The following is a 17,366-nucleotide window of genomic DNA, read 5'->3' as shown; positions in this document are numbered from 1 at the left end:
ATATGTCTGAGTGTGCATAAATGAGTTTGTCTGTGAATGTCTGCTTGTCTCTTTATATCCGTGTGTGCATATGTGTGGTCTCTGTGTATATGAGTGTGCCTGGGTGTATATCTGTGTGGATGTTTATATGTCTGTGGATGTCTGTGTCTGTATGTCTTCTTGTGTGCATTGTGTGTGTCAGTGTATGACTGTACATATCTGTGTCTGTGTAGATGCCTGTGCATGTCTCTATGTTTCTTTGTATATGTCTCTGAGTGTCTGTGTATGTGCGTGTGTGTGTACCTGTATGGGTCTGTGTATGTTTGTGTATGTCTCTGCATGTGCATATGTCTATGTCTATGTATCTATTTACGTATATTTGGTTTATTTGTGCTTGTGTGTGCACTGTGTCTGTGTCTCTGTGTATGTCTGTGTATACCTGTGTTTATGTCTGTGTTTGTGTCGAGATGTCCATGTATGTATCTTTGTGTGTGTTCATCTGTCTGTATGTCTATGTGTGTATGTGTTTCTGTGGGTCTGTATATGACCGTCTCTCTGTGTCTGTGTGTGCACATCTGTTCATCTGTGCTTACGTCTCTGGATTTGTATATCTGTGTGTCTCTGTGTGTTTTCATATATGTCTTTGAGCCAGTATGTTTGTGTGTGCACGTGTCTATGTAAATGGTATGTGTGTCTAAGTATATGACTGTATGTACCTGTGTGCACACTTGTGTCAGTGTAAATGTCTATAAATGTGTGCATACTTGTATCTGTGTTTATGTGTCCTTATATAGGTCTCCGTATGCATGTGGGTGTCTGCGTCGGTGTGCATCTATGTCAGTGTATATGTCTTGTGTTTGCACGTATACTGTGTCTAAATACACCTGTGTGCATTTGTGTCTGTGTGTAAGTCTGTGTTTTCTGTGTATGTCTGTGTACATGTGTGTGCCTGTGTATGACTGTGTGCATGTGTGTTGTGTATATATGTCTATATCTGTATGTATATATCATTTGTGTGCATGTGTTTGTCTTTGTATACGTCTGTATGTCTGTGTGTGCACAAAGGTATGTCTGTATATGTGTATGTCTCTGTGTATGTGTCTGCACATCTGTTTAATGCATGTGTGTATTTGTATATATATCTGCATGTGAGTATATGTCTGTGTTTCTCTGTGTGTTCATGTGTCTGTGCATGTGTGTGCTGTATGTCTTAGTATATATCTGTGTGTCTCTGACAGTGGTTTGCACAAAAGTATGTTGTGTATATGTCTGTGTATTTATTCTGTATGTATATATGTATGTTACCTGTACAGTTTTATGCATCTGTGTGTTTATATATCTGTGTGTATATGTCTGTGTCTGTGTTTCTAAGTTTATGTCTATATGTAAACTGTGCTCTTGATGTCTCTGTGGAAGTTCATGTGGTTGACTCTGTGCATATACCATGTGTGTCTGTGTGTGATAGAATTATACATGGATGCATACACTTATGCACAAAAAGACACACAGACATACAGACTTGCACAAAAAGACATACAAATATGTCTGTGTATGCCTGTGAAGATGTCCTTATTGTCTGTCTGTGTGCATGTGTGTATTTCTATGTGTCCATGTGGCTAAGTATTGTGTATCTGTCTCTGGGTTTCTGTGTATATGTCTGTCTGTGTCTGTGTTTCTGTACGTCTCTCTGTATGTGTGTGCACATGCGTATCTGGGTATATGTCTCTGTATCTGATTCTGTGTGTATATTTCTGTTCTGTGTATCTGCATATGTCTCTGTATACGTCCGTGTATAAATATCTGTGTGTGGCTATGTGTGTCTCTGCATACGTCTATTGTGTCTGTGTGCATGGTTGTGTGTGTTTTTGTATATCTGTGTTTATCAGTATGTCTTTTTGTGCATGAATGTATGCATCTGTGTATAATTCTGTGTATGTGTTTGTGTATATGTCTATATGTGTGTATCTGTGTCTAAGTGTTTCCACATATGTCTATATGTGTCTGGCACATCTGTGTGTGGCTATCTATATGTCTCTGTGCATATCAATTTTCTATCTCTGTGTGCATGTTTTAAGCCTGTGTATAGTTTCATGTTGTAACTGTGCTGAATGTGGGAGTGTATCTGTGTATGTCTGCATGAGTCTGTCTATCTCTGTGCATGTGTGTGTCTTTATGTAAGTCTTTGTGTGTCTATCTGTGCATGCATTGGGTGTGTCTTGGTATATGTCTAGTGTGTGTCTATGTTTCTATGTTTGTCTGTGGATGTCTAGGTGTGTGCTTCTGTGTGAACTGTGTCTCTGTATGTCCGTGTGGGTCTCTGTGTATAGATGTCTGTGTGCCTTTGTATATGTCTCTGTGTCTGTCTCCTTATGTATATATCTGTGTTTGTATCTGTCTGTATGTCTGTATATGTATCTGTATGTCTGTTCATCGTCTGTATGTCTATGCAAATATCTATGTGTCTCTGTATATGACTGTATTTGTGTCTGTGGATATGCCTGTGTAGGTCTCACTATATGCACTTGGGTGTGTGTCTTGTATACAGGTCTCTGTGTGCATAAATATGTGCATAAGTGTGCATACGTGTTTTCATCTGTTTATGTCCCTGTGTTTGTATGTCTGTGTATGTGTGCTTTTGTGTAAATGTCTGTATCAGTATGTTTGTGTATGTGTGAATGTCTGTGTGTGGCTATGTATATGCCTGTGTCTATGTGTATGCATCTATCTCTGAGTCTATGTGTGTTTGTGTCTCTGTATCTGTGTATATGTCTGTGTGTGCATGCATGTGTATCTGTGTATATGTCTATGTGTCTATGTGTGTCGGTGTAAATGCCTATGTGTATATCTGTGTGCATGTGTCTATATATGTCTGTGTCTCTGTATGTCTATGTCACATATGCATCAGTGTCAGTCAGTGTATGTCTGTGTTTGCTCTTGTACATTTTCTGTAAATATGTTGTGTGTATCTGTATGTGTGTATGTAAGTCTGTCCGTCGTCTCTGTGTTTTTGTGCACATGTGTCTGTGTCTCTGTGTGTATATGTGTGGTGTGTGTATATTTCTGTGTGCCTCTATCTGCATATGTCTGTGAGCATGTATGTGTCTCTGTATGTGTCTGTGTGTACGCAAGGGCATGACTCTGTATGTCAATCTCTGGTTCTATGTCTGTAAATCTGTGTAGTATTTATGTATATGTGTATATATCTGCATGTGAGTGTTTTGTGTACTGTTCATGTGTCTCTGTGCATGTCTGTTGTGTGTCTATGTATATATCTTGTGTGTCTCTATGTCTATGTATATGTTTGCGTGCTTTTGTCTTTGTGTGTGCCTCCCTGTGTCAGTGGGTGCACATGTGTATGTGTTGTGTTATGTTTGTGTATGTCTAATTCTGCATGTATATGTCTGCTGTATATGTGCATGTTTGTTTCTGTATCAGTGTATATATGTGTGTCTGTGTGTGTTTGTGTGCCCACAGGTGCATCTCTGAATATCTATCTGTGCCTGAGTGTTTGCCTGTGTATATGTCTTTACTGTCTGTACACATACTTATGTGTCTCTGTATGTATTTACACACAGACACACACAAACCAGTGTAGTGTGTGTCTGTGTGTCTCTGTATGTCTGTTTGTCTGTATGCGTTCATGTGTGTCTAGATATGTCTGTGTGTCTGATTCTGTATCTGTCTGTTCTGTGTGACTGTATGTGTGTGTCTCTGTGTATGTCTGTGGTATCTGTGTGCATGTTTATGTCTGTTTATATATCTGTGTGTCTGTATGTCTTTTTCTGTGTAAGCATAGCCATTTGTGTATAATTCTGTGTATTTGTGTCTGTATATGTTGTGTGTGTCTGTGTCTGTGTGTATCTGTATGTGCAGTATAAGTGTGCATCTGTATATGTCTGTGTATATGTGTTTGCATGCATGTGTGTATGGCTGTCTACAGTTCTATGTGTATCTCTGAATAGATCAACTTTTATGTATCAATGTTGTAAGTGTGTGTAAGTACAAGTTATGACACTGCTACATGAGGGTGCCTGTGAGTATCTATGTCTACCTATGTGTGTGCCTTTATATATGTCTGTGTATCTGTATATGCTCTGGTTGTGTCTGTGTATATGCCTATGTCTCTGTGTGCTTGTGTGTGCGCATGTCTGTGTGTCTCTGTATATGTCTATGTCTGAGCGTGTGCACGTCGTGAGTCTCTGTATAAGTTCGTTTTATGACTGCTGCTTATGCATGTTGTCTGTGTATATGCATGTGTGAGTCTGTGCGTTTCTTTGCATATGCCTGTGTACCTGTGTGTGCATTGGGTGTTTCAGTGTGCATATATCTGTGTATCTCTGTGTATCTCTCTATATATCTGTGTATATGTGTGTGTGCTTGTGTGTGTCTGTATATACGCTTATGTGTCTTTGTACATAGCTCTTTGTCTTTGGGTTTGTTTCTGTGTGTCAATGTGTGGACGTTTGTGTCTCTGTATATGTTTGCGTGCCTGCATATGCACGTGTCTCTGTATATTTGCACATGTGTTTGTGTGTATGTCTGTGTCTATATATATTTCCATGTCTGTTTCTGTTTGAATGTGCACACGTTGTGAGTCTGTGTATAAGACCCTGTTGTGACTTATTGCATGTGGGTATGACTCCATGTATATATCTGAGTCTGTGTGTGTCTCTGTTTGTGCACGTGTGTCTTTGCATATGCTTGAGTGATTCTATGTGTGCACTGGGTTTGTCTCTATTAATTTACTGTGTCTCTTCTATTCACAAAAGAGGGAGGAAGGACAAACCAATGTTATCCTACATGTTTCTATATGTCTGTGTCTCTGTATATGAATGTGTGGGCTTGCGGTCGCATGTGTGTGTCTGTGTAGGTTTGTGTCTATGTGTCTCTGTGTCCGAATGTGCACATTTGTCTATGAATTTCTGTGTACGTCTGTGTGCACATGTGTGTAACAGTATCTATGTGGGTGTGTCTGTATATGTCTGTGTCTGTGTGTGCGCATGTTATCTGTGTATAAGACCGAGTTGTGTATTGCATGTGTGTCCGTGTATATGTGAGTCTGTGTGTGATTATGTGTATGGCTTCGCATATGCCTGTCTATATATCTGTGTGTGCACTGTGTATACCTGTGTATATATATTGGTGTCAATGTCTGTGTCTGTGTATATGTGTGTACTTGTGTCTGTGCATGGTCTGCGTATATAGCTGTGCCTCTGCATATATCATGGTGTCTCTATGTATATATGTGTGTGAATTTGTGTTTGTGTCTGTTTTTCAGTATTTGTGCATGTGTGTTTGTTTACATGTCTGTGTGTTTACAAATGTGTGGCTTGTATATTTCTTTGTATGCCTATATGAGTCTATCTATGCATGCTGTGAGTCTGTGTATAAGTCCGTGTTGTTACTCTGTTGTAGTGGGTGTATGTCTGTGTGTCTGTGTCTTCACATATGACTGTGTGTATTTGTGTGTGCATTGGGGGTTTCCGTGTATATATTTGCATGTCTGTGTGTTTCTATGTCTATGTCTGTGTCTATCTGTGTATACATCTGTGTGCTTGTATGTTTGCATATGTTTGTCTATGTATATGCCTGTATATGTTACTGTCATTGTGGTTGTGAGTCTATGTATATGTGTAGTGTCTGTAAGTATGTCTGCGTTTTGGGAGTCTATGAGACTGCCAGTGTATGTGTATGTGTCTCTATACATATGTGTCTGTGTGTATATAGTCATTGTATATGTATGTGTCTGCACATGTGTCTGTAAACATGTATGTGACTATATATGTCGTGTGTGTGCATGTTGTGATTGTGGTAGAAGTTCATTTTGTGACGGTGTTGCATTTGAATGCGTGTGTATATGTCTGTGTCAGCCTGTATTTCTGTGTGTGATTATGTGTATGTCTTGGTATAGTCCTGTGTAGAGATCTGTGTTTGCATTAGATGTATTTATGGATACGTTGTATGTCTAAGTCTGTGTGTGTCTGTGTATGTCTGTGTTCTTGTGTGTGTGCACATGTGTCTGTGTATGGCCTGTGTCTCCATATATGTATCACTGTGTCCGTCAATGTCTCTGTGAGTAGTGGTGTGCACAAGTGTCTGTGTACACATCTGTGTGTGCAAACATTTCTGTGAACATACGTGCAGCTGTTTATATATCTCTGCGTCTATGTATATGTCTCTGTGTGTGGCAGAGAATGTTGTGATTCTGTGTATAAGTCCGTATTGTGACTGTGTTATAGGAGAGTATGTCTGTGTATATGTCTGTGAGTATGTGTGAATCTTTGGGAATGAATATGTGTGTCCTGGTATATGTCTATGTGTATCTGTGTCTGCACTGGATGTGTGTTTAAATATATTTGTGTGTTGTCTATATATTAGTGTTTCAGTGTATATGTCTATGTGGGTCTGTGTATATGTCTGTGTCAATGTATCTATGTATATATGTGTGTGATTTTGAATCTTTGTATATATCTGTGTGAATTTGTGTGTTGTGTTGTGTGAGCATATACATATCTGCATAGTGTGTATGTATATGTATATGCGCTTATCTGTGAGCATGTGTACATCTTTGTAATGTCTGTGTATACCTCTCCATGTTTCTGTGTGTCTGAGTGCACGCACGTGTTTGTGTCTTTGTATATGCCTATGTATCTGTATGTTCATAGGGTGCATCTGTGTATATATAGATATAATTGTGCATCATTCTATATGTCTAACTCTATGTATATCTCTATCATTGTCTCTGTGTGTTTATGTATGTATGTGCGTGCCTTTGTTTCTATGTGTATCTGCATATACCTTGTGTTTGTATGTTTCTGTGTGAGTTTGTATCATGTATGTGTTGTATATGTTTGTGTGTATCTATATATGTCTGTGTATAAATATGTCTGCACATGGGTCTGTGTCTATGAATATGTCTGTAAGTGTCTGTGTGAAATTATGTATGTCTTGGTATATGTCTCTGTGTATATCTGTGTGCACTGGGTGTGTCTTTGTATATATATTGTATGTCTATTTGTGTTTGTGTATATATGTGTATATGTCATGTGTGCCATGTGTGCACACATGTGTCATCTCTGTGAGTCTGTGTATATGTCTGTTTATGTCTGTCTTATGCCTGTGTGTATATATTTGTGTCTTTGTGTGTGTATGTCTGTGTGTCTGTCTGTGTACGCAAGTGTGTGTCTATGTATATGCCTGTGTGTGCATATGTTTCTGCACGTGTATCTGTTTATATGTATGAGTCTGTGATTATGTGTCTTTGCATATGCATATGTGTTTACCAGTGTAATCGCTGGGTGTCTGAGTATATTTCTGTGACTATGTCCATGTCCGTGTCTCTGTATGTCTGTGTATATGTGTACATCTATGTCGCTATATCTGCGCATATATATAAATATATATGTTTCTACTGTGTATATGTGTCTTTGTGTGCCTTTGTGTCTGTCAGAGTGCATGCATATGTGTATGGATGTCTATGTCTGTGTATATGTCTATTTTTGACTGTGTGTGTGCATGTTGTGAGTCCATGCAAAAATGTTTTAATGTGTGGCATGTGTCTGTGTGAGTCTGTTTATCTGTGTGTGACTTTGTGTGTTTCTTGGCATATGTCTGTGTGTACCTCTGTGTGCATGTGTCAGCGCATATGTGTGTGTCTGTGTTCATGTCTGTCTGTGCTCATATTGTGAGTCAGTGTATAAGACCATGTTGTGATTGTTTTGCATGTGGGTGTGCATCTATGTATGTGCCTGTGTGATACTATGTGTATATATCTGTCAATACGTGATAATGTGTGTATTGGTATTATGGTTACGTATCTGTGTATACAATGGGTGTGGTTGTGTGAACATATTAGTGCATATATATATATGTCTGTATGTCTGTGTATATATCTGTGCATATCCATGTCATTGTCTTTCAATCTATGTATATGTGTCTGTCTATGACTCTGTATATGTGTCCATCTTTGTCTCTATATTGGTGTTAATGTGCACATGTGTTTCTATGCATCTGTGTGTGCACATATGTTGGTGTGTACATGTTGGTGTGCATGTGTATGTGGCAGTGCATGTCTGTGTGTGACTGTATATATCTGTTTGTATATATCTGTGTATATATCTGTGTCTGTGCACATGCATGTTGTGAGTCTGTGCACAAGTCCGTGTTGTAACTGGGTGCCATGGGAGTGTGTGTATGCATCTATGTCCTTGTCTTTGTGTCTCTGTGTTGGTGTGTGCGTGTGTGTTTCTGTGCATGTCTGTGTGCATGTGTGTGTCTGTGTATATGTCTGTGTGCACATGTGTTGCTGCGCATGTGTATGTGGCTATGTCTCTGTGTGTCTGTGTATATGTTTTTGTGTTTCTGTGTGTTCATGTTGTGAGTCTGTGCATAAGCCCATGTTGTGACTGTCTGGTATAAGAGTGTATCTGTGTATACGTCTGTCTGAGTCTCCGTGTGTATCTGTTTGTCATTATGTCTCTTCATATGCCTGTTTTTCTTTGTGTGCATTAGGTATGTACTTGTCTATGTGTGGTTCTGTGTCTATGTCATTGTGTCTGGGAGTCAATGTGGATATGTATGTCTTTTTGTCTGTGTGTGTATGTCCGAGTGTGTCTTTATGTGTCTCGGTCTCCATGTGTCAGTTTGTACTCATGTGTCTGTATATGCAATTCTGTTTTTCTGTGTATATAACTGTGTATGCATATGTGTCTATACATGTGTCTGTGCATATGTCTATTTGTCTATACACATGTTGAGAGTATATATCTCTACTTATGTGTATGCGGTAGTTATGTGTATGCGGATGTGTCTATGTGTGTCAGTGAATATTTCTGTGTATGTCTTCCTGTGTCTATGTGTCTGTGTCAGTGTGTGTGCATGTATGTCTTTGTGCCTCTGTGTGTGCATGTGTTTCTGTGAATACACCTCTGTGCATACACATCTGTCTGTGTGCCATGTGCCTGTGTATAAGTCTGTGTCTGTGTATATATGATTGTGCCTGTGTGTGCATCTGTGTCTGTGTATATGTATGTGTTTGTGTATGTATGCACATGTGTGTTTCAGTGTGTGTGCATGTGGATGTGTGTTTGTGTTTTTCTCTCCGTTACTGTGACTATATATATGTATATATACACATATATGTGTGGGTGAGCATGTTTGTCTACATATATGTCTGGTGTGTCTGTGTATGTATGTGTATTGATCTGTAGGTGCCATCTATGTACATGTCTGTGTGCATTTCTGTGTATCTATCCATATATCTCTGTGTCTATGTGCATATTTGTGTCTGTGTATTCATGTCTGTGTGTATGTATCTCAGTGTTTGTGTGTACATTATTTTCTCAGTGTATATGTCTGTCAGTGTGTATGTGTGCATGTGTATGTATGTCTGTGTATGTCTCTATGTGTATCTCTGTGTCTGTATGGCAATATGTCTGTGTGCCTATGTCTGCATGTTTGTTTATATCTGGGTATATTTCTGTGTTTTTGTGTGTATCTGTCAATGTATAGTTGTTATGGGTCTCTGTGAGTGCAATTGTATTTGTGTCTGTGTATAGATCTTTCTTTGTGTACATCTATTTGTGTGTTTATGTCTTTGTATCATGTCTATATGTCTGTGTGCATGTATGGTTACTACGTATGTCTGTGTGTGTGTTTGTGTTTCTGTGTGTGCATTTATGTGTCTGTGTGTGCATGTGTTTTTCTGTGCAATTGTCTGTGTATGTGTATATCTGTGTGTTCTTGTGTCCGTTTGTGTGTCTGCGTGTGTATATGTGCTTCTATATATATCTGTCTGTATATGCATGTTTCATAGTGCGTGTCTCTCTGTGTGCATGTGTCACTGTATATGTGTGTGCATGTGTGTGGCTGTGTATGTGTTTATGTGTTTGTGTCTGTGTGTGCATGTGTGTGCATGTGTATCTGTGTGTCTGTGTCGTGTATGAGGTGTATGTGCCTCTGTATATATCTGTGTGTCTGTGTGTATGCTATGTCTGTGCTTTCTGTCTGTGTATCTGTGTATGCATGTGTTTGTTTCTGTGTATATGTCTGTGTCTGTCTGTGTGGTTTCTGTGTTCTGTCTATGTCTTGATGTATGTCTGTGGCTATGTGTGTGGGAAGAGGGTGAGCAAGTCTGTACAATCTCTGCAGAGTCCCCAGAGTGGGGCAGAGACGTGGTGTGGTCAGTGTTCTCCAGTCAGAGATGCAAATGGACAGAGGGCGCGGACACTGTCCCCCAGCTTACCAGCAGCACAGACACGGTGCCAGGGCTGGGTTCCACCACACATGTGTGTTCCAGGGCTGCTGTGCTGGTCCTTTGGACGATGACAGCACAACCTTCATCACTGCGGCTCAGGAAACACCAGCACCTGCATGCAGAGGGCAAGGCCTGAGGGGCTGCACCCCTTCCTCCCTGTATGGGACACAGTGAGTCTCTGTATATATCTGTACTTTGTCTTTGTGTGTTCATCTGAGTATGTCTTTGAGTATGTCTGTATGTACATGTGTGTGTCTGTGCATGTTTGTGTGTGCTCATGCAGTGTCTTTGTCTCTGTCTATGTATATGTGTGTGTCTGTGTGATCATGTCTATGTGTCTATGTATATATCTGCATGTCTGTGTGTCTCCGTATGTGTATGTCTCTGTGCATATGTTGTCTGTGAATATGTCTATTACTTTCTATGTGTCTATATGTCTGTGCATATGTATGTGTTGTCTAAGTGTGCAGTTTCCATCTCTTTATGAATGTATATCTGTGTATAAATATCTGTGTGTATGTGCATGTGTCTATGTGTCCAGGTAAATATTTGTGTCTTTGTGTTCATTCGTGTATATCTGTACGTCTTCGTGAGTGTGTCTCTGTTTCCATGGTTAGCTGTGCGTCAGTGAATGTGTGTTTGTCTCTGTATATTTCTGTCAGAGTAAGTGTCTATGTCTGATGTTTGCACATGTGTGTGCATGAAGGTGTGCTGTGTATATGTCTGTGTGTAAATGTGTGTCTGTGTATGTTTGTGTGTCTGTATAAATCTATGTCTTGTATTTACACTATGTATGGCTGCATATATATCTGTGTGCCTCTATATGTGTGCATGTGTGTCTAAGTCTGTGTATTTGTCTATTGTACATGTATGTCTATATCTGTAAATGTATGTTTCTGTGTTTACATTCGTGTGCCTGTGCACGTGTGTGTTTGTGCATGTTTTGTGTGTCTGTGTGTATGTGTGTATCCGTGGATAAGTCTGTGTGTCTGTGTGTGCATTTGTGTGCCTGTTTATAAGTCTGTGTGAATATCTGTGTCTGTATATGTCTGTGTGTACATGTATGTTGCTGTGAATATTTCTGTGTGTCTCTGTGCATTCCTATCTCTGTATACATGTGGTAGTCTGTTTACATGTGTGTCTACATGTGTCTCTGTGCATGTCTCTATAAATCTTTGCATTTCTGTGCATGCAAGTGGGTATGTTCATATGTCTGCCTCTTTGTGTGCATGTATTTGTGTACATCTGTGTCTATAAGTCTATGTCTGTATATGTGTGCTCACAAGTGTGTCTTTGTGAGCATGTACATATTTGTGCCAATGTCTTTGTTGTCTGTGTATCTGTATTTGCCTGTGTCTCATTCTCTCATATTGTGTGTGTTGTGTGAGTGCATGTGCACACCTGTGTATATGTCTCTGGGTTTCTGTGTGTATACATCTGTGTGTACATATGTGTACATGTGTGTGTCTCTGAATACATTTGTGTGTCCTCGTGTGGGTGTGGATGTTTCTGTGTGTATGTCTCTAGGTGCCTCTGTGTGTATATGTGCATTTCTGCATACAGGTGTGTGGTGTGTATCTGTATGTCTGTGTGAGTCTGTCTGCATGTGGGTATATGTGAGTCTCTGCATATGTGTGTATGTCTGTGTATATGTCTGTGTCTTTGTGTAGATCCCTCCGTATGCCTATCTAGATGCATGTGTATGTTTAAATGGGTGTGCTCACACGGGAGTGTCTTTAGTCTGTGTGTGCATTGGTGTCTGCTTGTGTGTATCTCTGCATGTTCATGTCTCTGTGTGCATGCGTGTGGCTGTCTATATTTCTATGTGTGCATTTTCTGTGCACGTGTGTATATGCATCTGTGTGAATCTGTGTACACTTGTCTTTGTATATGTCTATGTGAGTCTCTGTGTATATCTATGTGTGCATATGATTGTCTTCCTATATGACTGTAGATTTGTGTGTGCATCGGATGTATCTATATTTGGGTGTCTGTGCATTTCTGTGTCCATGTATGTGTCCCTGTATGTTTGTGTGAATCTGTGTGTGCACGTAATATTTGTCTGTTTCTCTTACTTTGTGCATGTGTATGTGTCTATGTATATGGCTGTGGATATATGTATATATGTGTGTGTCTGTGTATGTCTGCATGTGTCTGTATATGTCTGCATGTGTCTGTGTGCATATCTGTGCACATTTTGTCTCTACATGTGTGTCAGTGCATGTGCTTTTGTGTAACTGTGTTCACATGTTTCGATGTACACATTTTTATGTATGTTATGTATATATCTACATACATATATACATGTATGCATAAATGTCTGAGTCTGGATGGACAGACGAACAGGCTGACAGATGGACGGACAGACAGGCAGGCAGACAGACAGGCAAAGACTATACTGCCTATATGTATGTGTGTCTATGTTTTGTGTGTTTGCATGTGTCTGTGTGTCTATGTATATATTCATGTGTTTCTCTGTGTCTGTTTCTGTGTATATGCATGTATGTATGATTGTGTACCTGTCTATGTATATATCTGTATGTCTGTGTGTGCACATGTGTGTAAGTCTGTGTACGTTTGTTGTGTCTCTTTGTTTGCATGTGGCTGTGTATATAGTCAGTGTGTGTCTCTATGTGTACACTGGGTATGCATCTGTGTACATGTCTGTGTGTATCCGTGTGTCTTCTGTGTGTGTTTAGGCCTTGCGTGTGTCTGTGTGTATCTGTGTGTCTCTCTGTGTTTATATTTATGTGAGTGCATGTGTGCTCATTGTGTGTTTCTGTCATATGTCTGTGTCTCTCTGTGTATGTGTGAAAATGGGTATGTTTATGTCTATTTGTATTTAGTCTGTGTATAAAGGGTAATGTCTGCGTATACCTGTGTGTGTCTCTGAGTATATGTCTCTGTGTGTGCATGTGCACCTGTGTGTCTGTATCAATGTGTTTCTACATAGATGTCTGTTGTGTCTGTCAATATGTGTATGTCTTTATATATGTCAGTGTATACATGTAGATAAAAATGTCTATGTGTATCCGTCGATATATCTGTGTGTCCTGAATATGTGGGTTTTTCATGTGCAGGTATGTATCTGTGTGTTTCTCTGTGTTGTGCATGTGTATGTATGTATCTATGAATGTCTGTGTCTTTTTGTGAATCTCTGTGTCTGTATTTTTGTGTGTCTGTGTGACTGTATCAGTGTATCAATGTATATATGTGTGTCTTTGTGTCTTATGTGTGAGCAAACTCCTGTTTCTGTGTTTATGTCTGTTGTTTCTGTATGTGCATGTGGTTGTGTGTCTATGTACACATTTGTGTGCCTGTAATATGTTTTCTATATATATCTATGTATGTATCTGTGTGTGTCTATATTTGTGTCTGTATATATATGTGTGTTTCTGTGTGTCTTTGTGCATGTATTTCTCTGTATATATTGGTGTATCTGAGTGTTTATCAGTGTGCGTACATGTATGTGTGTGTCTGTGTATGTTTCTGTGTGTGCATATGTGTATTTTATTCAATCTGTGTGTGTCTGGATATATCTATGTTTCTCTGTGTATTTATGTGTATATATCTCTGTGCGTGCCTGTTTTTGTATCTGTACATACGTGTATATGTCTGTGAATTTATGTATATGTTTACGTGTGCCTGTGTATATGTCTGCATCTACATATATATCTATGTGCCTCTGTGTCTCTGGGTGTGCACATGTGTCTTTGTAGGTACGTATGTATGTCAGTGTTTGTGTGTGCATGGTTCTCTGTGAATGTATATATACTCTAAGTCTGTACATATGTAAATCTGTTATGTCTGTGTATCTGTGTGTGCATGTATGTGTATCTGTGTATGTTTCTGTGTATACATGTGTTTTTTATGTGTCTTTGTGCCTATCTGTGTGCATGTGTATCTGTGTGTATCTGTATATATCTGAATGTCTGTTTATAAGTTCGTGAGTGTATTTTTGCCTGTGTATAAGTCTGAGTCTGCCTATATGTCTGTATCTGTCCTTACGTCTGTGGTGTCAGTTGTGCATGTGTGTCTGTTTATATGTGGAGTGTGTATCTGTGGGGCATGTGTGTCTGTGTATGTGTGTGTATGTTTCTCTGTGTGAGTTTGTATGTCTTGTGTGTGCATGAGTGTTGATCAATGTATATGTCTGGGTATAAGTCTGTGTGTGCATGCATGTCTATATAAATATATGTGCACATGTATGTATGTCTCTATGCATACAGGTGTATAGTTTCAGTGTGTATCTCTGTGAGCATGTGTATGTTCTCCTTGTAAATGTGTGCATGTATATGCATCTATGTGTGTCTCTGTATATGTCTATGTACCTGTGTGTATGTCTGCTTGTGTGCACTGTGTTGGTATACATTTATATATATACCTCTGGTCTATGTATATGTCTGTGCATGTCTCTCTCTCTCTGTCTTAGTATATATTCTTGAGTGGCTCTCTATGTGCATGTGTGCGTATCTATTGTGTCTTATATATTTTGTATGTCTATCCTTGTCTGTGTGTGCATGTGTCTGTGTGTATAGATTTATCTGTGTGTGTCTGTTTCTCTAAGCATATTTGTGTGTCTCTTCTTGTGTGGGCAATATCTGTATGTCTGTTTCTCTGTGTGTATATGTCTATGTGTGCCTCTTTATGTCTGCTTCTGAGTGTGCATATGTCTGTGTGTGCCCATGTATAAGTTTTTGTGTGCATTTGTGTGTCTCTGTATATGTACGAGTTTCTTGGTTTGTAGATTTCTTCTGTCTGTGTGTATATGTTTGGGTGTCTGTACATTCCTCTGTTTATGCGTATGTGTATGTCTGTGTGTGTCTCTTAATAATGCTGTGTCTGTGTAAGCCTCTGTGTGTATGAATGAATTTGAATATATGTCTGTGTGTGTCTTTGGGTATATGTCTGTCTCTGTGTTTGCATGTTTGTCTGTGAATGTGTGTATCTATGCAACTATATCTTTGGGGGTGTACCTGTGTGTATCTGTAAATGCCTGTGTGTGTCTATGTATACACATGTATGACTGTGTGTGTATCTATGAATCTATTTACATGTTTGTGTGTGCATCTGTGTGTGAATGTGGGTGTGTGTCTGTATATATGTCTGTGTTTTGTGTGTGTACATGTCTCTGTGTGTCTGTATATGTCTGTGTGTCTGTGCATGGGTCTATATATTGGTGTATGCATTTATGTGGGCTGTGTATGCTGTGTCTATATATATCTGTATATATCTTATTGTGTCTGTATATGTCTCTGCATATGTGTGTGCATCTGTGTGTATAAATCCATGCATATTTGTGTGTGCGCCTCTATGTCTGTGTGTGTCTGTCTGCATGTCTATGTGTGTGCAAGTCTGTGTGTACATGTGTACATGCCTGTGAATGTACATTTCTTTTTGTCTATATGTCTCAATGTTGTATGTGTATATGCTGGTGTGTATCTGAATGTGCATGTAGGTGTATGTCTACATAGGTGTCTGTGTTGTATGTGTGTATCTGTCTACTTTCATATCTGTATGTTTCTGTGTGTCTGTGTACAGGTCTGTGTCTTTCTCTATACCTGTTAATGTGTCCTGTGTACATGTCTATTTGTACAACGTGTGTTTCTGTTTATGTCTTTGTGTTTGTGTAAGCATTAGGTATGTGTCTGTGTGCATGTCTGTGTTTCTGAGTGTATGTCTTGTGTGCATGTCCTGTCTGTATGTCTGTGGTGAATGTGTGTGCGCATGAGAGTGTTTTTGTGTATACCAAAGGGTATTTTTGTATGCATTTGTGTATGTATATGTCTGTGAGCCTGTGTGTGTCTGAGTCTATTTGACTATATGTCTGTAATTTTGTCAAAGTTTATCTGTGTGTCTAAGTGCACGTCTTGTGTCTGTGCATTTCTATGTATATGGTCCTGTGTTTGGGTATATGTTTGTATGTTCGTTTGTGTATGTCAATACGTGCAGGTTCGTTTGTATACCAATGTGTGTGTGTTTCTATGTATATGCCAAAGTGTGTCTGTGTGTGTGCTAGTATGTATGTCTGGGTCTGGGTCTATGTCTGGACTCTCTATGCGTCTATGTCATTGTGTCTGTGTGTTTATAAATATCTGTGTGCGCACATGTGTGTAATAGTGTATAAATCTGTGTGCAGGTGTGTGCATGTATGTACCTCTGAATACATGTTTGTCTTTGTATATATCTGTGTTTGTCTATCTGTATATATTTCATCTGTTTCTGAGCATGTATGTGACCAAGTATGTCTGTGTGTGTTTGTGTATATATATACATATATATATATGTCTGTGTGTCTTTATATATATATATCTGTGTATCTGTATATATTTCATCCATTTGTAAACATGTATATAACTGAGTATGTCTGTGTGTCTCTGTTTGTATATATCTGTGTGTCTTTGTATATGTCTGTGTGTACAGATTTGTTAGTGTCCGTGTATACGTCAGTATGTGTGTCTTTGTGCAGAGACCTCTCTGTACAGGTCTCTGTGTGTGCACATGTTGATCTTTTATGTGTGCATGTCTCTGTATGTCCATGTGAGTGTCTCTGTATATGTCTCTGTGTTTGCGTGTTTCTGCATATGTTTCCTGTGTGCATGTGTCTGTGTATGTCTCTTTGTGTCTGTGTATCTATGTGTCTCTGTATTTGTATGTTGTGTCTGTGCATATATGTGAAACTGTGATTGTCTGTGTGTACCTGTGTGCTATATTTGTATCTGTGTATATTTCTCTGTGTAGCTTTCGTGTGTATGTCTCTGTCTGCGTATGCATGTTTATGTCTGTGAATAAATGTATCTCTAGGCATTGTTTGGGTGTCTGAGTATACGAATGTGTGTATCTGTGTGTCTTTGTGTATGTATATGTATGTTAGGTGTGGATGTGCATGTGTATAGTTCTAGTGTGTCTGTGTGTGCATGTGTGTTGGTATGTCTCTGAGTGTCTGTGTTTATAACTGTGCATGTGAGCGCATGTTTCTATGTATATGCATGTATATGTGTCTATGTATAAATCTGTGTGCACCTGTGTCTCTGTATATATATCCCTTGTGTCTATGTTTCAGTATGTCTGTGTGGGCATGTGTCTGTGTATATATCTATGTTTGTCTGTATATATGTCTGTGTTTATATAC

The sequence above is a fragment of the Sorex araneus genome, chromosome X (assembly GCF_027595985.1).
Source record: "Sorex araneus isolate mSorAra2 chromosome X, mSorAra2.pri, whole genome shotgun sequence".
In the NCBI taxonomy this organism is placed as follows: domain Eukaryota; kingdom Metazoa; phylum Chordata; class Mammalia; order Eulipotyphla; family Soricidae; genus Sorex; species Sorex araneus.
This window is presented reverse-complemented; position numbering follows the sequence as displayed.